General features: G+C 40.9%; 1 pseudogene; it reads right to left on the bottom strand.

Moving 5' to 3' along the window:
- LOC118485737 overlaps positions 1 to 25,623 on the bottom strand; it is an 82,503-nt pseudogene that overhangs the window by 30,801 nt on the left and 26,079 nt on the right.

The following is a 25,623-nucleotide window of genomic DNA, read 5'->3' as shown; positions in this document are numbered from 1 at the left end:
ACGCCAACCGAAGTTCGCCAGTTCTTGGGATTAGCAGGATACTACCGCAGATTCATCAAAGGATTCTCGAAGATTGCTTAACCCCTCACGACTCTCACACAGAAAGGCATTGCTTACAAGTGGAATGAAGCTCAGGAGTCGGCCTTTCAAAGGCTAAAGGATAACCTCTGTAGTGCTCCTATTCTCTCGTTGCCTGAAGACACTGACGACTTTGTGGTTTACTGCGATGCGTCTATCCATGGGCTCGGTTGCGTGTTGATGCAACGCGAGAAAGTTATTGCCTACGCTTCTCGACAACTTAAGACGCATGAAAGAAACTACACTACGCATGACTTGGAACTGGGAGCAGTGATTTTTGCTCTTAAGATATGGAGACACTACCTGTACGGTACCAAGTGCACTATTTACACCGATCACAGGAGTCTCGAGCATATCTTTAGGCAAAAGGAATTGAATATGCGACAGCGTCGATGGGTCGAACTCTTGAATGATTACGAATGCGCCATCAAGTACCATCCAGGCAAGGCCAATGTCGTGGCAGACGCCCTCAGCCGAATAGACACTACACCAAAGCGCGTTCGAGCGCTACAACTTACCATCCAGTCTAACCTCCCTACTCAGATTCGAAAGGCTCAAGTTGAAGCACTGAAACCGGAAAACATCAGGGCTGAGTCCCTGCGAGGATCGAGACAGCGACTAGAACAGAAAGAAGATGGCGCTTACTATGTAACAGGGCGCATTTGGGTTCCACTCTATGGAGATTTACGTGAACTCGTGATGGACGAAGCCCACAAGTCCTGTTACTCAGTACATCCTGGCTCGGATAAGATGTACCATGACTTAAGGACTACATATTGGTGGCCTGGTATGAAAGCCCACATAGCAACATATGTCAGCAAATGTTTGACTTGCGCAAGAGTCAAGACAGAGTACCAGAAACCGGCATGCCTACTCCAACAACCAGAAATCCCGAAATGGAAATGGGAGCAAATTTCCATGGATTTTGTTACAGGGCTACCTAGGTCTCAACGTGGAAATGACACTATTTGGGTGATAGTAGATCGATTGACCAAGTCCGCACACTTTTTGGCTATTAAGGAGACAGACAAGTTTTCTACCTTGGCAGAGGTTTACTTAAAGGAAGTAGTTTCGAGGCATGGGGTGCCAACCTCAATTATTTCCGACCGAGACGCTCGTTTTACTTCGGAATTGTGGCAAGCTATGCACAAATCCTTTGGCTCACGTTTGGACATGAGCACCGCTTACCACCCGCAAACGGATGGACAGTCCGAACGCACCATCCAAACCCTAGAAGACATGCTTAGAGCATGTGTGATCGATTTTGGCAAGAATTGGGAGAAGCACCTACCGCTAGTGGAATTCTTCTACAATAACAGCTACCACACTAGCATTCAGGCAGCACCTTTTGAGGCTTTGTACGGTCGTAAATGCCGATCACCTCTCTGCTGGGCGGAAATCGGTGATAGTCAAATCACGGGCCCAGAGATGGTGGTAGATACAACGGAAAAGATTGCCCAGATCAGACAACGCATGGCGGCAGCTCGTGACCGTCAGAAAGACTACGCTGATAAGCGCAGGAAACCACTAGAATTCCAGGTCGGTGACCGGGTTCTACTTAAAGTCTCACCCTGGAAGGGTGTGGTACGCTTTGGTAAACGGGGCAAGCTTAATCCGCGATATATTGGACCATTCGAAATTACCGAGAAAATCGGTAAGGTTGCTTATAGATTGAACCTGCCTGAAGAACTGAGTGCGGTACACAACGTTTTTCACGTATCAAATCTGAAGAAGTTTCTGTCAGATGAAACACTTGTAATTCCTTTCAAGGAACTCACTATTGACGAACGGATACACTTTACTGAGGAACCGATTGAGATCACGGATCGAGAGATCAAAACCCTCAAACGTAGCCAGATACCTCTCGTGCGAGTCCGTTGGAACTCGCAACGTGGCCCAGAGTTTACCTGGGAGCGGGAAGACCAAATGAAGCATAGGTATCCCCAGTTGTTCCCAAACGAAACCCCCAGCACTGAAGCTACAACCGAATTTTGGGAGGAAATTCCAAACTAACGGGGGGATGATGTGACACCCCGTTGAAACGTTCTCACTTATACTAGCTTGACAGTGACTGCCTTAACTTTCGGGACGAAAGTTCTTAAAACTTGGGGATAATGTGACACTTCGGGTTTTCCCGGGCAACCTTCTTGATTTAACATTGCGTGTACGTATATTATTAAATGAAAACTATGGATTATCTGTTATTATGTGTTGTATGTATGTATATTATATATGTGTGTGTTACAAGTGAGCCGAGACCCCAAGGATCCGACTCGAGACCACTTCCGGTCTCGAGTGAACAGTAACAAGCGGGCCGGTTGGGCCATGCAACCGAGAAGCCCATTCGGAAGCCCTAACCCACTCGAGACGGGTATAAAACCCTTGAGGGTGACCAACCTTTGCAACTTTTACCATTTTTGCAAACACTCTCCCTCACTCACTCTCTCTCTCTCACTAAAACCCTAAACCCTAACAATATCATCCCCTCCCCCTACTCGGAACCAACCGGTGACAACACTAGGACCTCGGCTCAAGCTTGGAATCATCCGGAAGTTCACTCATCGACCCTCTATACCTTCACATTTAGAGTATCTCTCCGGTTAGTGACTCTTTTGGCTCCTATGGTCTAGTTACATGGTAAATTGTGGTTTATTGATGATGAAAGCGATTGTTTGATAAAGAAAATGGTCACTTGTTACTAGATGATGCTTATGTGATGAATAAGGTTTTGATGCATGAGATGTTGATGGTTATCATACTAGCTTGACTTGTAAATGTAGAAATGAATAAATGCCTTGCAATATATATGAGTTAGAATGAATATGTGATTCAAAATACGTGATTTTGAATGCATTTCCGGTTGGTGATCACTGTTTTAATAATTCGATGCAACATAGGAGGTTTTGTTAAAGGTTGAAAACCCTAAAATGATGAACTAGATAAATGTGATATGAACATTCAAAGATGCTTGTTTTGATCCGTTTTGCTTGGAAATTAGACAACAAAACATGTTTGTGAATTTCTATTGGATAGTACACCAAATCACGATACACAATTCTATTGGTTAGTACATATGATAGGTTCTAGAAGGATTATGTGCACGTAACTGAGGTTGCGAGTCGAGACCTTTGGTTGCGACTCGAGACCACTTCATGACAACTCGAGACGGACTTCAGGGACTCGAGACCGGTAAGATCTCGGCTTGAGACTTCATGATTTCGACTCGAGATTGGACTCGAGACCCCTGAGGTTGCTACTCCTGACCAGCACCACTCGAGACCAAAACGTGATCACTCGAGATCTCTTGGTTGCGACTCGAGACCGTGTGTTCTCGAGTCGAGACCGCCTTGTCTCGACTGGGCTGCCTGTTTTGGTTATTGGGCCACAGTGTGTTATGTTTGGGCTACCTGTTTGACTGGAATACGTGCTGCTGAATTCTGTATGACTGTGCAAATATTAGAGCCGGCCCAATAACCCAACTGATAACTGCATGTATTCTGTGTGTTTATTTCGTGTATCAATACGTGATTACTTGTACCCCAACTTGACCTATACTTGGTAACCATGCTAGGACGTGCTGACCAACGTGATTGACCGGGAAATTAATCTACCGAGCAACCCAAGGTGAGTTCACAACTTAAATTATGCGTTCCCGGTGGTTTGGGAAACGGAACTAAAGACAACACTATCCCCTTGTGAGGGATACAACTTACTTTTCTTCCCTTGTTATTGGGAACCTTTAGTTGATTACTGTTTATACGGAATGCAACAGGCAGCACTAAACGAAACTCTATCACATAAGTCCCTACTACATTATACCGATTAGTCGCCGGGGTCTGGCGAACGGGTTATTAGTTGATAGCGCTATTTAGGTCTAACCAGCCTCACACCGACCCTTGTTACTGGGAACAGGCGTGAACTAATAGACTCCGACAACCGTCAATGATGATAGAACATTGACAAACGGGGCACAGCGGAAACGCGGGGTTAACTTAGTATTCGGTATTGGAAAAACAGTTTAGTCGCTTACTTTTGGGGTAGCTCCCCATGGCATGTATAAACGGATAAATTAACTGGTGAAACAAGTTTTTGGTAATTAAAACTGGACAACTAGTGAACTCGCTCAACATTATTGTTGACACCTTACTGCATGCTTTGCAGGTAACCAGTGACTGAGGAGCTTGCTGCTTGGGGATGGGTAGTGTTCGTCTACCCCTGCGTGGGGTGCTAAATAAAGATGAACCATCAACCTTGTTTAAAACTGTTTTATTTATGCTTCCGCTACTTACTACTATTTGAACTTAAAACTTTAAACTCTGAACATGATATTTACTAATCGTATGGTTGGTAAGTATTACTATGGTTATTAATTCAATTATTCAGTATAATTGGTGGCTGGATCCTGGTCAGTCACGCCCTCAAGCGGATGGTACTCCGCACGTGGAATTTGGGGGTGTGACAGATGTGACACCCCAGGAAAACCAGTGAACAATACAGCTTACCTAACTTCCTCAGTGAGTGCGTACCAAATTTCAGGACGAAATTTCTTTTAAGTTGGGGATAATGTGACAACTCGAATTTCCAAGATTTCTATTTCGCATTTATTGCACGTTCGTTTATTAGTTAGTTGTTTACTTGCACAACTGATTTCTATAGAATTGTATACGTTTCGATTCAATGAAGTGTATTGTGTGATTGTGCATGGTTATGTGTTAATTGTGATAGATTTGTTAAATGCATCAACTTGGTGGTGAAACTGTGAAACTGTTTGAGATGGTGTGCTATTGTAAAATATAATAGTTAAGGGTGTATAGAGTTATTAGTGAAACTTAAACTATAATTAACCCTAATCCCTCTTTCACTAATCATTCTCACAAAAATCCAAGCACGTACTTTCACTTTCTCTGGCAATCATCATCACCAAGATATTCATCACTCTTGATTCCTCTCCTTCTCTAGAATCATTCAAGGTAATTGTGTAATCATTGTTTATTGATTGTTTGATGGTTAGCAATGTTTGATTCTTGTAATAGTTGTAAACCCTAGCCTTGATTTGATGGTTTTGTGCTTTGAATTGATTCTGATTATTGTAATGTGATGGTGATTAGTGGTGTAATGGTTTGTTTGTTGTCAAGATACATGTTATGCTACAATTGTGATTGATAATTGGATTTAAATGGTTGCCAGTGTATGAAAATAGGGTTATTAGAACGATGAATGAAACTGTTGAACATAAAACGTAACTGCTGCAATCACAATGAACGCATGATTATTTGTTAGTCAGAGTTTTATTGAATGTTAGTTGTCTGAGTTTGTCCATGATTTGATTATCTGAGTTTCGATAACATAGAATGGTTCGAATTATATACATAAGACATGTTGTCCGACGTTTAATCAAGCACAAGGGGTCCGAGTTTTATGAGATATAAAGGTCCGACTTCTTTAAGTTATTACATGTCTGAACTTTATGGTTGTTAATAGAAAGCTTTGTCCAATCTTTGTGAAGTGTATGAAGTCCGACCTTTACAATTAAGAAGCAAGATCCGAGTTTTGGTATTGATCACTTGGGTCCGAGTTTCATTCTAAGAGCCTAGTCCGACTTATATGCATGCCACATTCAGTCCGAGTTTCTTTGGCATCTTGCTGGTCCGAGTTTTAAAGGACAAGGGTTGTCCGAGTTGTGAAGGGAGCCCCTTGTCCGACCTTGTGACCCTCCTCATGTTCTGTCCGAGTTCTATGGTCCCAAACTTCCCACCCCTAGTCTGAATTTTGTAGAGGAAGCCCTCCAAGGTCCGACTTTTATGATATAGTCCCCACCTTGGTCCGAGTTTCATGGCTAGGATCTTTTGTCCGACCTTTAAAATGTTAAGCAAAGGTCCGACCTTTTTACTTGTGATATAGTGTCCGAACTCTCATGTCTTGATGCTTTGTTTAAGTGTTATGCTTTAAAGATAGTTAGAATTGCATATGTTATGTACAATCAGAGCCTTACAAAGTGATGTATGAAGCAAGTTACTTGTAAACACCAGTATAGAGCCTATTGTATGTTACGTATGTTCTGTACATTACAGCATGCCACCGTATGTTACCGTATATGATTATGTGATACTATAGATAGGAACAACCTTTATCATATCATCCTGTACATAGTGAACACACATAACGCAGTTGCTAGAGTATCAAAGACTAGCAAACCCTAATTGAATTTATATACTTACGTCAAGTATGTGCAATGTATCCTAGGTCGTGTGTAACGGACTTAGACAGTCAATTAACCCTAGAAGCAATAACATACCGAGCAAACCAAGGTGAGTTCACACTCTTACTAAGGCATGGGATTCCCAGGGCTTGGGAATTGGATTGAAGGAATAAGGTTGAATAGATTCGTACTGACACTAATACTAGACTACCATACCATTGTCCTCGGTTGTGCAGGACACATACTTATGCTACTCACTGTCCTCGGTTGTGCAGGACACATACTTATGCTACTCACTGTCCTCGGTTGTGCAGGACACATACTTATGCTACTCACTGTCCTCGGTTGTGCAGGACACATACTTATGCTACTCACTGTCCTCGATTGTGCAGGACACATACTTATGCTACTCACTGTCCTCGGTTGTGCAGGACACATACTTATGATATACGTATACTTATACTTACTACTATCCTCGGTTGTGAAGGATACTTACGTAATACCTACGTAAAACTTGTACGTACTACTGTTCTCGGTTGTGAAGAACACTTATGGTTACGAATAGTCTAGTGGATATACAACATAGGAAGCCCCCACCAACAGAACATACTATCGGCCCAGTAGAGCCACATGTTACAAACGAACTTACTATTACACATTTACTTTCTGTGAACTCGCTCAACTAGTTGTTGATCCTCTGTTACATGCCTTGCAGGTCGTTAGATACATGGAGCTTGCACAGGGAGGAGCTGGTCGTTGTGGGCTTGGATCATGATCGTTTGTGAAACACTTTATGACATTTGATACTTTATTATGACGGGTTTTATTTATACGCTTCTGCTAAACAGTGATAACTTACTGATGTTTTGGAAAACCTTTCATATGGATTTGGTTTGGTTTAATGGCAATTACTTTTACTATATATATTGTTCTATATGATTGGTGGCTTGATCCTGGTCAGTCACACTCCCAAGCGGTGATACTCCGCAGGTGGATTTTGGGGGTGTGACAGTAATGGACACAGTCAAGGGAAATTGACACAGTCGAGGTAAATCGACACAGTCGAGGTAAATCGACAAGGGCATATGTCAACTCATTACGAGTGCTCCCTATGTCCTCACATGCCTTAAAGACTTTGTAAGACATTTATGTTCATACACGCTTTTCATACATGTTTACAAAGGAGTCTCTCAAAGATTTACAAGATTACAATACTCATACAAAACGCATGAACACGCTCAACTTTTGTTGATGTTTTCCAAAATTACATGTATTTCAGGTAACAGGATGGATCTTGGGCGCGGGTGTCGTAACTAGAAGTAGACTTCAAGTTTAGATGTCATCCACTTTTGTTGGTTTGTAACCTAGTCGAAGGTTGTGTTTTAAAAACTTGAATAACTAATGTTTGTAACACTCAAATTTTATGAATGGATGAACATCGTTTTGGTCATGTAGTTGTTTATTACGATTGGATGCAATGATATTAAACCAGTCAAACATCATACGATTCCGCAAAAGTCAGGGTGTGACAAGTGAGCTACTGGTGACGTCACCATGGATGCTAGAAATATGGCAAATGAAGATGACTGTTGTTTTGTTTCTATTTATTTTAACCTAAATCCCTTTTTATTAAGTTACACGTTTCTTCCTTAGTGTTTTGGTTTTTATCAATTATAACCTAAACTTTTTTATTAAGTTACACACTTCATCCCCGTTGTTTTTTTTTTCAGTTTTAACCTAAAATTTTGTTTATTTGTTATTAAGAGTTGTGCTTCTTTATAATTTATATAGTTTTTTATGTTGTAATTAGACGATATTTATAGTTTAATAGGTATACTGTGCCACATTATATGGTACATCATACTAGAGCTTCAAAATGAGCCTACCCCCTTAAACCGTATTTTAGAGACCTAGTGAATTGTGATCGTGTTCCACGTTTGTGCACTAAAGCGTACCGCAAATAGTGTGACTATACTCACAACTACCACATATCGCCGCCGGCAGGGCGACTTTTCGCCACCTACACTTTGCCCACGCCCATTTTCCCCAAAACCTTGTCATTTATTGCTTTAGTTAAAATTTCAATTATTCTTTCAATAAAAATACCATATTCAAAGACCTCTTTCTTCACCTTCACAACAACAACCCCTAACTACAAACACCATCTCTCTTTTTTTCCCGCTTCAACCACCGGTCACCACCACAAAACCCTAATATTCATCCCCGTCACCCGAAGAAAAAAACTTAATGTTCGTCGCTGCAACTAATGTTCCTCCCTAGATCTAGGATTAGCATAAACAAACTGCTCTTGTGTAACACTACTCGTCACAACCGCTACTATACAATAGTGACTTCTTTTCCCATTTGAAATCAAGGATCTCGCATGGGGGTGAAGAAAGAACATGGTAACAAAAACCTGGTTAAAGATCACAATGGTTGTTGGTCAGAACCTTTGGAAGTATAGGACATTTTACTTGCCCGAAAGATTTCACGTTTGGTCGATACATATTGTCGCAATCGACGAAAATGATGTGGTAACAAGATTTCATGTTTGGAAGATTACGTTCATGAGTCTTAATTGACTTCATTGGTTATAATATTAGAAATAGGGATGTTGTTTGGTTAGTGGAGTTTCGTTATGGTTGTTTCTTTTCGGTGTAGTGTTGCGGAACTAGAAAGTTGAAAGTCATTAAAGTAGTTTTTCTCATGGCCTAAGGAAGGCAGGCCAAACACACAAAAGCAATAGCTTGTCTTAGTATTGCTTGATAACTTTGAGCATGGATTTAGTTTTGTTTTTATTATATTTCCACATTTCAATCTAATTCCTCTAGCATTTAGATTGCTTAGGAGTATAAGACAAGTTATGATAGTAAAAGGATTCAAAGTGTAATATGATGGTATATATAAACCCAATCTCATGTAACCCTAAATTACAATAATCTAATACAACAAACATTTTGGTGAACTACTAAAACCAATAAATACAGGCATGCTTGCGATCCATACCAGAATATAGAGTTTTCTGAAAAAAAAAACTGCTAGTGGAGGAAGACCTCATGGGATAAGAGAAGTAGGGCTAAATAGGGAGTTAAAAAAGGATCCTTCGTGTATAATCCTGCATAATCTCAAATGTTCTCAGTTACGGTACGTATACAAGTAAGACAATGCAAGCAAAATGTCACACCCCTACCACGTAAAACAACAAAACGTGGCGGAAACGTCGGGGAGTGTTGTAACAGAATCATTGTTTCACAACCATGGATTAAATAATTTTGTTTTATTGAATCATTGAAGTCTTTTTTCTACTACAAATCAGATAAATACACATATTATCTTTTCAAGTTTTAAAGTCGCTATAGCACGAGTCCACCCCAAGTGAGATACATAGGTTTTATTGTAATTAGGATTCATGACTTATAAGTTTAAGGAAAAATGTTTAAGAAAAGTAGTCATGATCCTTGAAAAAGGTTTTCTTATATAAATCATACTAAAATTTATAAGAAATCAGATGATATGAAATATAATACATAGGAAAATAAATAATTAAGTAAAATGAGTTTGTATAAAATATATTGTTTGAAAAACAATATTTTGATAAAAAGGTTTATAGTATATATAAAAATATACTTTGGTTTTAAGAAAGTTGAATAAGTAATATATTAAAATATATTTCTGTGACAACCCTCACTAAATCAGGTATCCGTACGACTTAATTAATAATTAATTACTGCTTAATTACTGTGCTTACCTGAACTTATGGATAAACTGCTACTTGAATGCTGATACATGTACATACTTGCATCATACTCTATTTACAGTCACTACATTATTTACATGCTGAACTCTAGTGACAATCTTGATGCACAAAAGCACAGTAGCACTATGAACGGATAACCTATCAAAACATGCTGATAAAGCCAGCATCAGGCAGACACTGCCTCTAAGGCCTGTATGAGCCCGAGATAGTTTACTACACTAATAGTGAGTGTAGAGATACAAGGGTTGTAGAACTGCATCTCTAGGAATAAGTTACAGTGACACAGGATGTGCCTAAAACGTACCCTAAGTACAAAATTCAGCACTTTAACGAAAAATTTAGCACTTGGTTAACTAATGAAGTGCCAAAACATGAGGAAAATAGTACTAGACACTTTCCAAGTGTCGGGAATAAGTTGTGTCACTAAGAATAATAATAACGACACTTTAAAGCTTTGTTAAACGCTTTAACAGATTACTATCCAACCGAACAACCGGAATATACCCGGAACATGAAAATATTGCCAATAACATTGATTATCTTTTTCTGAGCCAGTTAGGGTCCCTGAATACCCTAACACCCGCTATAACGCATGACACACTAGTAACCGGGTTAATCCCTAAACTAACTTAACTAACCTAACTATATACTAACTAAATGGTTGAAATGGAACCGGTTTACCCCCCCCTAACCAAACCGTCCCCAAGGGGGGACACCCCTTGTCCTATGTTGATTAAAATAATCTAATATGTCTAATATCTATTAGACATTGAACCCAATGGATAATGATCATATGTAATGTCTATAAGAACAAGGCTTAGCACACTAACACTTTCACTTAACAAACTCACCAACACACATATCCTCCCTCTCCCAAAGGCTCTCGGCCGAACACCCCTCTTTCAACCATCCATCATTCGATCTTGATCTTGCTATTCCAAGTGACTACAAGTGCTAAGGATCACATACGAGGAGGCTTGGTGCATTCGGAAGGCGAAGGACCTCATCTCATTGCTTTTATCCACTCATTTTGCGTCTAGAATCTTCCCTAGCCTCGAGCTAGTAGTAAGTTACTATAATCACACTCTCGATCTATTTTAAAGTGGTTAAAACGATATGTGACGGTTAAAACTCGTGAACATACAAAATGATGCGTAAAAGTCTACTAAAAATGCTAAAAATGATGGTTAAAAGCTAGATTGTTGTGTAAATCATGTAGGATTTGTTTTGTGTTATTATTTGGGCCCGATCTATGTTGTGGTAGCTCGGATCATCGTTTAACCCGGGTTGGTCATGATCATGGATCATGACATAGGGTTTGTTTAAATATAACAAGGGAAAAATGATGAAACTCTACCACACATGAAACTTGAACTTGTGTAAAAGCGACTTTACTTATGAATAGTGCTTAAAACTAGTAGATCTACGGATCTACAAGCGGTATTTTCAAAGGACCAAGTGTCCAAGAAATCATAGTTTTCTAAAGCCGGATCTTACATGATCAAGAATGATTTTTTAACACACAAGTGTGTAAACACTTGTGTAACACTAAGTTTCAACAAAGAACTAGTTTTGTCAAATTTTACAATAAGTTGTAAAGATGGAATTTCTTTAAAAACGAGGCTTTTTACGAAACCGGATTATTTTGTGAAATATACAAATATTATTTTTAGGGTAAAAATAATATTATCATGTTAACGACTCCAAAATAATACGAACGCCTTCGCAATAATTATTTAAGTTACACCGGTAATTATTGTTACCACTCGATCTTTAAAACGTAACTTACGCATTTAAGTAAATATTTATGAACGCGTATTTTTGTCAAGGTATTATTTTGGGAAAATCACATGTATTAAAATATAATATTTTTGGGAAGAATATTTATATTTTGGAATAAGAAGTAAAATATATATTAAGTGAGACTTAATAATATATTCCGAAGCTATACGAACGCACATGTATTAAATCCCCCATCCTTGGGAAGGAAAATAATTACCAAGTATATACAGAATGTAAACACGAAATAGTTGTCTAACTATTTCCCAAAAACTTAAACCATAAAGCTAAGGCACGACCGTCCGTCTAATAGAATTAGTACGTGTAGGTCGCCGCACAGCTGCTTGATCAGGAGGTATACTTGGTAGAGACGCACCACTGTGAGTTCATGTCCCCCTTTTTTCTTAACTGTTTTCATTTTTCTAAACTGCGGGGGTGAAATACATGTTACAATGTTTACGATTACTTTATACATGGTATGGTTAGCGTAAGGAGGTTTACTACTTAGATCATGTGAGTGGGTAGGCGGAAACTTGAGGCCATTAATTCTCAGGGTAGGACCGAGGGACAGGAGCGGTAGATCTATCTGGGTGTAGCGAGCCCAGCCCCAGGCCCAACAGTACGGACCTCGGTGTGACTTTGTGCCCAACGCATAAATCCGCTAGGTTTGAGTCTCCCTACTTGCACTTCACACATATCAATGGCCTTGCAAACCATTGGTGATCTTTTTTTCCTTATTTGCTTCATACCAGGGTTTTTATACATACAAAGGTTTCTTTACTCACTTACACATGAACTCGCTCAACATTATTGTTGATTTTTCCAACTTACATGTATTTAAGGGAATTAAAGGATCTGGCGCGGTATGTTGTGTTTTCCCGCTGCATATGGGTTCCGAAGTCATCCCGATTTAGGAAATGTGACTTTTTCCTGGACGAGTCACAAATCTTAGACTGCGTTTTATTCATGTTGATGTTTATGTCTTTCAAACAATATTTTATGTGATGTTGCTGTAGTTTCCAAGACAATGTTATGTTACGTTTGTTTTAAAACTGAATCCTATGGATGATCTTGCATGGTTTTTATTTCATATAGCTTTGTTATGATTAAGCTATGGTATTAAGAAGTCACACCAAAATTAACCACGCTTCCGCAAAGCCAGGGTGTGACAGCTTGGTATCAGAGCTCTGATCATAGCGAACTAAGATTCCTTCTCGAGTCTAGACTATGATCACTAGGGCTCTCACGAAAACATTTTTACACTGCATTCCATTTAAGTCCAGATCCAAAACGTTTTTCTAAGCAAATGTTGAGCACATTTTATTTATTATTTATAGGCTTAGTCTGGGAGGCTGAGGCTCGGTCTGGGAGGGCGAGGCTCGGTCTAAGAGATCGAGGTAGTTGTCTAGTGGGACTAGGAAGAGCAGTCTGAGAGGCTGGGAGAATTTGGCTAGTGGGACTAGGAAGAGCAGTCTGAGAGGCTGGGAGAATTTGGCTAGTGGGACTAGGAAGAGCAGTCTGGGAGGCTGGGAAGCTAGTGGGACTAGGAGAATTATTTGATTGCTTAATAGGTGACTAATGTGTTTACCTGATTGTATGTCTGATTATTTGTGCATATTTGTGTTTATGTTACAGACACACGGACTCGTCCGACACTGGTGATTCAGACACCACAGGCCCTAGACCTATAGTATTAGACGACTTAGAGTCTTCAGAGCGCGAGGTTCACACATCCGACGTTACTAGCACAGACGAGGATGACTTTCAGCCCTTTGCGTTACCTGACGAGGCTGTTGAGCTCGCTGATGGCCCTTTGGCCGGGGATCTACCGCTTGTAGAGATCCCTGCTCCCATACCACTTGCTTCATATCCTGCGTATGATATGCTTCTCGACGCTGACGCTGATGGCGACGTCGATCTGTTTGATGATGAGCCCCTAGAGGATGAGGTTCAGGGCGAGGCCCTTCTAGCTGCTGGAGATCTTTTGTTGATCTCAGATGCTCCCGCTGAGGAGTCACCTGCTCACTCTCCGGTCCCAGACTCTTTCGAGTCTGTGGCCTCCGCACCTTCACACACTCAGAGTGCGCAGCACTTTTCTCACGGTTCAAACCCAGATAGAGCATCCTCTGTAGCCCCTGCTCCGAGCTTTGCTTTCGACCACGATGTTGAGGAGGATTCCGATCTTGTCTTTCCCCCAGGATTCGACCCAGACCATGAGATAGAGTTCATCCACTTGGATCAGCCTATGGTTGACCCAGTAGACCCAGTTGACCCTGCATTCGCTGACGATGCAGATTTTGATATGGAGTTCGTTGACCCCGAGCCTGCCGTGGTCCTTGAGCCGGTAGTCGCTCCTGACCCAGTTCTTGAGCATAACCCTGTTCATGCTGGCATACCCATCGATCCTGTGATTGCTGACCCACCCATTGATGATCACCCTGTCGATGCTCCGTTGTTAGAGGGTGACCATGTTGTTGCTGCTGACCCTGTCGATGCCCCTCTCATCGATGCACCCGTTGACCCTGTTGTTGCTCCCCTACCTGATCCGGTTCCCCTGGAGCCCGAGCATGCACTATTCGCGACCCACATTGATCCCAGGTATGCGCACACCCAGCATGGGTGGATTCCTGCTGATGATGAGATTCCACCTATTCCCCCTCCTGCCACCGATACACGTCACGTTGATACCTCTTTTACATTCCCTCAGTTCACACCTCCAGCTCGACCTGGAGAGGGTTCTTCGGCTCATCCTTTTGGACATGTACCGGTATCTATCCCAGTTATACCACCGTCTTCTACTACTATTCCCCCTGTTCCACCATTCTCTGTGCCACCTTTCGATCCAGCCAGTGAGCCATTCCTTTGGTCGTCACCACCTGTTATGCCACCGACCGACCCCTACCATCCTTTCCATATGGGATATTCCATTGAGGATGTTTTGATGTCATTTGTTGTCCAGCACGAGGCACACACACGGCGCATTCAGGAGCTTGAGAGAGCTCAGCCACCGCCGTGCAAGTGTCAGGGTCAGACCCACCCTACTTCTTCGCAGCACCCTCGACCTTTACCACCGGACTATGCTGCATGCCTTTCGTCACTTGAGCAGCAGGTTGCTTCTTGGTTGCGTACCCAGAGAGCCATGGAGGAGGACTGGCTCCATTTGCGTCGTTTGTTCTACACCCATTTTCCCCCTCCTCCACCGCCATGAGTGTAGAGCTCTTCAGTACCGTATGGGTAGACGTTGGTGAGAAGACGGCGATTCCTTTGACCGCACAGCATTTTTGGAGACTACATTCTGATTCTGACTTTTGTTGATCATGTATATGGGATGTATTGACACTGATTTGATATAGTTTTGGACTAGGGTGATGTCGCCCTTAGTCATTGATGTTGTATGACACTATTATGTACCTGTACACTTACTATGTGGTCTCGATATATGGCAATCGCAGTATTCTCATCATATTTGATGTTTGATTGGTAATTTATATTTTTATGACATGGGATGTTGTGTGATTGATGTATTTATAACATGGGATGTTATGTGATTGGCCTATTTATAACATGAGATGTTATGTACTATTACTATCATTATATACGTACGCTTTACTATGGCCTGTCCAACGTGAAGACATCTTTAGAAGATGCCGAGACGTCAAATGCCGATGCCTACCAATGAGGCAGAACTCCAGCAAGTCATCGCTGCTGCCATCGCGCAATACGCCGCCTCTCAAGGAGGGACTAGTGGAAGTAACTCTGGCAATACTGGCAACAACAATCCACCTCATGGTAATACTAAGTCATTAAGACATACCATGACCTAATTGGATATCTATAGCAAAGATGCTAATGCCATTCATATGTTGTAACGTATGTGCAGGGTGCACCTACAAGCAGTTTCTAGACTGCAAGCCTGTCAACTTTGATGGCACTGGAGGTGCTGTCGCCTTTGTTCGTTGGGCTGAGAAAACTGAATCTGTTCTTCGCATGAGCAAATGTGCACCAGACCAGCAAGTCACCTATATTTCTGGGCTATTCTTGGATGGAGCCCTATCTTGGTGGAATTTGCAAGTGCAGACTCTTGGAGAAGCTGCTGCCTACGCACTAACATGGACCGAACTGAAGGAACTTATGCGCAAAAAGTGCTGCTCTCGCGCAGAAATCCAAAGATTGGAAACTGAGTTCTGGCATTTGAAAATGGAAGGTCCAAAGATCGCGGAATATGTTCAGAGGTTCCATGACTTATCGCATGTGGTACCTTATATGGTCACTCCAGAATTTAATCGGATTGAACGCTTCATTTGGGGTTTAGCTCCCCAAATCATAAGCATGGTGACCTCCTCCTAGCCTGTAACAATTACTGAGGCGATTGATCTGAGCGTGGCTCTCACTGAGGAGGCTATCCACCTGAACAAGTTTGATGAGATTGAGGCAAGGAAGAAAGAGACTAACGTCGAGTCGTCCGGAGGTAACAAGCGGAAGTTCTCGAACATCAAGCAAGGCACCAGTGGGGTTGTTAAGAAAGGAGAGACAAGCGCGCCAGCTCAGGTTACAGCTGGTAGTGGGAAGAAAGGAAAGGCGTATATGGGCACTCAGCCCAAGTGTAATACCTGCCAGCGACACCATTCGGGCCGTTGTAGTTTGAAAGTATGTGAAGCATGTGGGAAACCTGGCCACTTGAAGGATTCTTGTTGGGCCACTGTTGGCCAGGGAGGCCAGGGAGGATTTGGAAACAGAAACAATAACCGGGGTGGAATCGGAAATCGCACACAAAGAAACATTGGAGGAAATGGGAATCGAGGCAACAATGCGAATCAAGCGGGTGCAGTGAATCGTAACCAGAGGAATAATCAAGCTGGTGGAAACGGGCAAAGACCTGGATGCTTTAACTGTGGTGATGCTGGGCACTACAAGAGGAACTGCCCAGAGTTAAACCAAGCCCGTGGAAGAGTTTTCAATATTGAAGCGAGGTAAGCGCGCCAAGTTCCCAATGTCGTTACTGGTACGTTCCCTGTCAACCAACGCTATGCATCCGTTTTATTTGATACCGGTGCCAATTATAGCTTCGTATCATTAGAGTTTAAGAATATGCTTGGGTTAGCCGCTAGTAAGTTAGATATTCCCTACTTAATCGAATTGGCCAATGGAAAGTTAGTAGAAGTCAATGAAGTTGTCAGAGGCTGTGTGATCGAATTGGGAGAGTGTGAGTTTGCTCTGGATCTACTACCCGTCCAATTGGGAAGCTTCGACGTAGTGGTAGGAATGGATAGGTTATCAGGCAACAAGGCTGAGATAGTTTGTCACGAAAAGGTTGTTCGTATCCCAACCGAAGATGGTGAAACAATTGTGGTTCACGGAGAGAAGCGTGATACGCCGTTAAGAATTATCAGCTGCCTCAAAGCGCTAAAGTGTTTGCAGAAGGGATGTGCTGGCTTTCTGGCACACATTGTAGACAAGAAAGCTACAGAACCAAAGATCGAAGATATCCCTGTCGTGAGGGAATATCCAGAAGTCTTCCCAGAGGACTTGCCTGGATTGCCGCCTCAGAGGCAAGTAGAGTTTCGCATCGATTTAGTCCTAGGCGCTGCACCTGTGGCTAAGGCACCTTATAGACTTGCCCCGTCTGAGATGGAAGAATTGTCGACACAACTTCAAGAGTTGTTAGACAAAGGATTTATCCGACCAAGCTTCTCGCCTTGGGGAGCTCCGGTCCTGTTTGTCAAAAAGAAGGACAGTAGTTTCCGTATGTGCATTGACTACCGGGAGTTGAACAAGCTGACGATCAAAAATAGATACCCTCTGCCAAGGATCGATGATCTATTCGACCAACTGCAAGGTTCAAGCTTTTACTCTAAGATCGATCTTCGATCTGGATACCATCAGTTAAGGATACAGGAGGAAAGTATCCAGACGACAGCCTTCAGAACTCGATAAGGACACTACGAGTTTCTAGTCATGCCGTTTGGGTTGACAAACGCACCTGCAGTGTTCATGGATTTGAAGAATCGAGTTTGTAAGCCGTACTTGGATAAGTTCGTGATTGTGTTTATCGACGACATTTTGATTTATTCGAAGACAAAGGCTGAGCACGAACAGCATTTAAGAGCCATTTTGGAATTGCTGAAGAAGGAACAGCTGTATGCCAAATTCTCTAAGTGCGAGTTTTGGCTGCGAGAAGTCCAGTTCCTTGGACACATGGTGAATGGAGATGGAATCCACATGGATCCCACCAAGATCGAAGCGATCAAGAATTGGGAGACGCCAAAGACGCCAACCGAGATTCGGCAATTCTTGGGTTTGGCTGGCTACTATCAGAGATTCATTGAGGATTTTTCAAAAATCGCTCAACCATTGACACTCCTCATGCAGAAAGATAAGAAGTTTGATTGGGGAATCAAATAGGAAGAAGCGTTCCAGATATTGAAGGATAAGCTCTGCAATGCGCCAATCTTAGCACTACCGGAAGGTATAGATGATTTTGTGGTATACTGCGACGCCTCACGTCAAGGATTGGGTTGCGTGTTGATGCAACGCCAAAAGGTTATTGCTTACGCATCGCGTCAATTGAAAGTGCACGAAAAGAACTATACCACACATGATTTGGAACTTGGCGCAGTGGTTTTTGCATTAAAGATCTGGAGACACTCCCTTTATGGTACGAAATGTACGATCTTCACGGATCACAAGAGCCCGCAACACATATTCAACCAGAAGGAGTTGAATATGAGACAAAGACGATGGGTTGAGTTGCTGAATGATTACGACTGCGAGATAAAGTACCACCCGGGGAAGGCGAATGTGGTCGCCGATGCCCTAAGTCGAAAAGAAAGGATCAAGCCCATAAGGGTTAGGGCTTTGGAGATGATTATTCAAACCGATCTTTCCTTGCGCATTCGTGCCGCGCAGAAAGAAGCTCTCAAGGAAGGGAACCTTGAAGAAGAATATCTCCGTGGGATAGAGAAGCTATTGGTACCAAACGAGGAAGGAACGTTATGTTTTGAGAAAAGGATTTGGGTTCCTCTGCTTGGAGGTTTGAGGAAAGTTATTTTTGATGAAGCTCACAAATCGCGGTACTCTATACATCCAGGAGCGGATAAGATGTACCAAGACCTTAAAGATTACTATTGGTGGCCTAAGAGGAAAGGCGATGTTGCTGTTTATGTGAGCAAGTGTTTAACATGTGTTAAGGTTAAAGCGGAATACCAGAAGCCTTCAGGACTTCTGCAACAACCAGAGATTCCCAAGTGGAAATGGGAACAAATCTCCATGGATTTTATTACAAAGTTGCCAAGAACGCCAAGAGGCCATGACACTATTTGGGTAATAGTGGACCAATTAACGAAATCTGCACATTTCTTACCTATCAGGGAGAAGGATAATACGAGCAAGTTGGCTGAAATTTACATGAGAGAAATCGTTACGCGCCATGGAGTACCTCTCTCAATCATCTCTGATAGAGACGGAAGGTTCGTATCAAGGATTTGGCAATCCTTCCAAGAAGCTTTTGGCTCGCAATTGAATCTGAGCACCGCATTTCACCCGCAGACCGATGGGCAAAGCGAACGGACGATACAGTCTTTGGAAGACATGCTGAGAGCGTGTGTTATGGATTTGGGAGGTAGCTGGGATAAGCATTTGCCACTAGATGAATTTTCATACAACAACAGCTACCACACCAGTATTGGTGCCGCGCCATTCGAAGCTCTTTACGGCCGCAAGTGCAGATCACCGCTTTGTTGGTCTGACGCAGGTGATAGACAATTGGTTGGTCCTGATATGGTCCAGGAAACCACGGATAAGATCGCACAGATCCGAGAGCGCATCAAGGTTGCTCGTGATCGTCATAAATGTTATGCGGACCGAAGGAGGAAACCTCTAGAGTTTGAGGTAGGTGATATGATTTTGTTGAAGGTATCATCCTGGAAGGGTGTGGCACGCTTCGGGAAGCGTGGAAAGTTAAATCCGCGGTATATTGGTCCGTCCAGAATTTTGGAAAGAATTGGGCTAGTAGCATACAAGCTGGACTTACCTGCTGAACTGAATGGAGTTCACGATACATTTCATGTATCCAATTTGAAGAAAAGTCCAACTCAAGATACCGTTGTCATCCCCACCGACGAAATTCATGTTGACGACACGCTCCACTTCGTTGAAGAACCTGTTGAGGTTACGGATTGGAAAGTGAACAAGACCCGCCGGAGTAGTGTCAAGCTCGTCAAAGTTCGTTGGAATGCCAGACATGGTCCTGAATACACCTGGGAGCGTGAGGACCGGATGAAAGAGAAATACCCCCACTTATTTCCCAAGAACCCTGCAACTAGAAGCAGAACTTAAAATTTCGGGACGAAATTTTTCTAACGGGGGGAGAATGTGACAACCCTCACTAAATCAGGTATCCGTACGACTTAATTAATAATTAATTACTGCTTAATTACTGTGCTTACCTGAACTTATGGATAAACTGCTACTTGAATGCTGATACATGTACATACTTGCATCATACTCTATTTACAGTCACTACATTATTTACATGCTGAACTCTAGTGACAATCTTGATGCACAAAAGCACAGTAGCACTATGAACGGATAACCTATCAAAACATGCTGATAAAGCCAGCATCAGGCAGACACTGCCTCTAAGGCCTGTATGAGCCCGAGATAGTTTACTACACTAATAGTGAGTGTAGAGATACAAGGGTTGTAGAACTGCGTCTCTACGAATAAGTTACAGTGACATGATGTGCCTAAAACGTACCCTAAGTACAAAATTCAGCACTTTAACCAATAATTCAGCACTTGGTTAACTAATGAAGTGCCAAAACATGAGGAAAATATTACTAGACACTTTCCAAAGTGTCGGGAATAAGTTGTGTCACTAAAAATAATAATAACGACACTTTAAAGCTTTGTTAAACGCTTTAACGGATTACTATCCAACCGAACAACCGGAATATACCCGGAACATGAAAATATTGCCAATAACATTGATTATCTTTTTCTGAGCCAGTTAGGGTCCCTGAATACCCTAACACCCGCTATAACGCATGACACACTAGTAACCGGGTTAATCCCTAAACTAACTTAACTAACCTAACTATATACTAACTAAATGGTTGAAATGGAACCGGTTTAACCCCCCCCCCCAACCAAACCGTCCCCAAGGGGGGACACCCCTTGTCCTATGTTGATTAAAATAATCTAATATGTCTAATATCTATTAGACATGGAACCCAATGGATAATGATCATATGTAATGTCTATAAGAACAAGGCTTAGCAAACTAACACTTTCACTTAACAAACTCACCAACACACACACCCTCCCTCTCCCAAAGGCTCTCGGCCGAACACCCCTCTTTCAACCATCCATCATTCGATCTTGATCTTGCTATTCCAAGTGACTACAAGTGCTAAGGATCACATACGAGGAGGCTTGGTGCATTCGGATGGCAAAGGACCTCATCTCATTGCTTTTATCCACTCATTTTGCGTCTAGAATCTTCCCTAGCCTCGAGCTAGTAGTAAGTTACTATAATCACACTCTCGATCTATTTTAAAGTGGTTAAAACGATATGTGACGGTTAAAACTCGTGAACATACAAAATGATGCGTAAAAGTCTACTAAAAATGCTAAAAATGATGGTTAAAAGCTAGATTGTTGTGTAAATCATGTAGGATTTGTTTTGTGTTATTATTTGGGCCCGATCTATGTTGTGGTAGCTCGGATCATCGTTTAACCCGGGTTGGTCATGATCATGGATCATGACATAGGGTTTGTTTAAGTATAACAAGGGTTAAATGATGAAACTCTACCACACACGAATCTTGAAGTTGTGTAAAAACGACTTTACTTATGAATAGTGCTTAAAACTAGTAGATCTACGGATCTACAAGCGGTATTTTCAAAGGACCAAGTGTCCAAGAAATCATAGTTTTATAAAGCCGGATCTTACATGATCAAGAATGATTTTTAAACACACAAGTGTGTAAACACTTGTGTAACACTAAGTTTCGACAAAGAACTAGTTTTGTCAAATTTTACAATAAGTTGTAAAGATGGAATTTCTTTAAAAACGAGGCTTTTTACGAAACCGGATTGATATATATAAAGATCCACTAAAAGTAATGTGATTCTTGCGATTTACATATTTATTGACTAGTTTGTTGCTTTGAACGTTGTTTTGATTGAATGAGAAAATTGTTGGTTTGATTTATAAAAGAAAATGATAAGCTTGAAAGCGTGGCCACCTCCAGTTACAGGGGAAACTCTGGCGAAATTTTTCCAAAAACCTAACACTTAGAAATATTTTCACTACAAGTGTTAGAAATACATTTTGACTTGTTTTCAAATTATAGATTTCGCCATGACTTTATTTAAAAAATATCGGAGGTGTGATTTCACAAAAAAAAAAACTTGGTAAATATATATTTAGTATATATTTTTCATAACGTCATTTGTTATGTGTTTATGATTTTTTTGTGAAATATACAAATATTATTTTTAGGGTAAAAATAATATTATCATGTTAACGACTCCAAAATAATACGAACGCCTTCGCAATAATTATTTAAGTTACACAGGTAATTATTATTACCACTCGATCTTTAAATTATGAACGCGTATTTTTGTCAAGGTATTATTTTGGGAAAATCACATGTATTAAAATATAATATTTTTGGGAAGAATATTTATATTTTGGAATAAGAAGTAAAATATATATTAAGTGAGACTTAATAATATATTCCGAAGCTATACGAACGCACATGTATTAAATCCCCCATCCTTGGGAAGGAAAATAATTACCAAGTATATACAGAATGTAAACACGAAATAGTTGTCTAACTATTTCCCAAAAACTTAAACCATAAAGCTAAGGCATGGCCGTCCGTCTAATAGAATTAGTACGTGTAGGTCGTCGCACAGCTGCTTGATCAGGAGGTATACTTGGTAGAGACGCACCACTGTGAGTTCATGTCCCCCTTTTCTCTTAACTGTTTTCAGTTTTCTAAACTGCGGGGGTGAAATACATGTTACAATGTTTACGATTACTTTATACATGGTATGGTTAGCGTAAGGAGGTTTACTACTTAGATCATGTGAGTGGGTAGGCGGAAACTTGAGGCCATTAATCCTCAGGGTAGGACCGAGGGACAGGAGTGGTAGATCTATCTGGGTGTAGCGAGCCCAGCCCCAGGCCCAACAGTACGGACCTCGGGGTGACTTTGTGCCCAACGCATAAATCCGCTAGGTTTGAGTCTCCGTACTTGCACTTCACACATATCAATGGCCTTGCAAACCATTGGTGATCTTTTTTTCCTTATTTGCTACATACTAGGGTTTTTATACATACAAAGGTTTATTTACTCACTTACACATGAACTCGCTCAACATTATTGTTGATTTTTCCAACTTACATGTATTTCAGGGAATTAGAGGATCTGGCGCGGTATGTTGTGTTTTCCCGCTGCATATGGGTTCCGAGGTCATCCCGGTTTAGGAAATGTGACTTTTTCCTTGGACAAGTCACAAATCTTTGACTGCGTTTTATTCATGTTGATGTTTATGTCTTTCAAACAATATTTTATGTGATGTTGCTATAGTTTCCTAGACAATGTTATGTTACGTTTGTTTTAAAACTTAATCCTATGGATGGTCTTGCATGGTTTTTATTTCATATAGCTTTGTTATGATTAAGCTATGGTATTAAAAAGTCACACCAAAATTAACCACGCTTCCGCAAAGCCATGGTGTGACAATTTCAGTTCCAAAATCGTTAACCCAAGTGTACTAAATAACGCCACGGTATGTAATGTGATGAAAACACTTATATATAGGAAGTACCAGCGGCGTATCTACCATGTTTTCATCACATTACACCTGTCCCGTTATCTAAACACTAACCCAAAACCCAATTGTTAAACGAATAGTATGTTAATATACTTTAGTTGTTAAAAATAACAATTTTCAGTAGTATATCAAAAGTATACTTTGGATTTATAAATAACATATTAAACTATGCTTTGGTTATGAAAATAACATATTAAACTATGCTTTGGTTATGAAAATAACATATTAAACTATGCTTTAGTTTTGAAAATAACATATCAAACTATGTTTTAATGATTAACAAAATATATGTTGGTTTTGTACAATATCACATATGAGAGCATATTAAACTATAATTTTGGGAGTATAACTAAATATACAAAAATAATGTGATTTAAGAATTCATTCAGACCTAGTGCATCAAAATACACCTTTGAGACTATAGCGATACCACAAAGGCAATCCCTATTTGGATGGAGAAACAAATTGGTTTCAGACATTCCATGACAACAGGAATGGGGTGTTGTTGGTGCATTCATCTGTCGTCTTCGTCTTATGTCGAGTCTGGGTTGCGTTGCGGATCTGATCAAGCATGATGTCATCATGTTGAATGATGACATCATCATAATATGACAATCATCATTGCAACAGTAAACGACAAGGACAATTTCATTTGAATTTGACTTTTGAAAGATTAGTTTGAAAGGTCCAATTAGATAAGTCCATTTGAAGGTCCAATCTTTTGAAGGGAGTCTGATTGAATAGTTGTGACCGTTTGAATATATGTTGACCATTTGAGTAGTGGCCGTTTGAAATAAGGTTGTGTGTGTTTGAAGGGTTTCAAACGATAGGGCTTGTAGTATAAATAGCTTTCATACGATGTCATTTGTAACGGACAGGCCAAGTGATACCGAAGTGCTGCCGGTATTTCCTCTGATTGTAAACATTGTTATTTCAATATACAAGAGGTTTAAAGTGTATTTCAAGTTGTTTTCACATCCGTTTCTTTGTTTCCGCCTCTGAAACGGACTAGAGCTCTTTCGAACGACTCATTAAGGTCGAAATCGATCCTACAAGTGGTATCAGAGCTCAGGAGGAGGAGTTCTTGCCATATTCAGCTTGAAAATCTATTTTCTACACCTTCTTTCAGAAAATTACAAGTTTTCACGGTTAAAATCGGCTGAAACTTTCACAATGTGTGCGTAATTGTGTTTTGACAAACCCTTGAGAATATTAGTTCAAAATTCGAAGTAAAAGTGGCAAAAATTGACTGAAAACAGGTGTTCGTTTGAACGAAGCCTAGCTTTCCGTTTGAAATCTGCAACCTATCGTTTGAAACTGGACTGTCTCGTTTGAAATTGATCCATCCCGTTTGAAAACATGCATTTCGTTTGATCTATCGTTTGAAGTTTTCATTCCGTTTGAACTGTCGTTTGAAAAAAAGGCATACCGTTTGAAAGTCTAGTTTGAAGTAAGCATATCGTTTGAAAAATGTACCGTTTGTAACATTGGGTTATGTCCGTTGTAGAAAGCATTCCGTTTGAGGGTTACATTGTGTTGTGTGAAACATAAAAAATGTGTCAATCATTGATAGTTGGGAAAAAGAGATTATGTGAATTAAATCAGATCACATGTGTTGTTGATAGCTTTATTGTGTCAATTGGTCATCGGTCAAAGGAACATTGTGTCTTGTGTCAGTTTGCATATGATGAGTCAGTACATTAATTAAGAATTTGCATGTGATTTAGTGGTTCAAGGGCTGCGTGTGATGATAAATGAATTCAGTTTACATGAGAGTTCCATATTCAGCGGCCCAATGAGAAATTACAATCATTCTTGTCAGTTAGTGGTTTACTAAATCGAGCGGCGCAATCAGATCCTTTGAACCGACCCATTCAAAACAATCGGCCCAATTATCATTTGTTACAATATTTGGCAGTCAAAAGTAATCATTAATCCGATCCACTATAGACCAAGCGGCCCA

The sequence above is a fragment of the Helianthus annuus genome, chromosome 13, assembly GCF_002127325.2.
Source record: "Helianthus annuus cultivar XRQ/B chromosome 13, HanXRQr2.0-SUNRISE, whole genome shotgun sequence".
NCBI lineage: Eukaryota > Viridiplantae > Streptophyta > Magnoliopsida > Asterales > Asteraceae > Helianthus > Helianthus annuus.
Note: the sequence above shows the minus strand (reverse complement) of the source record. Positions and strands in the feature narration are given on the sequence as shown.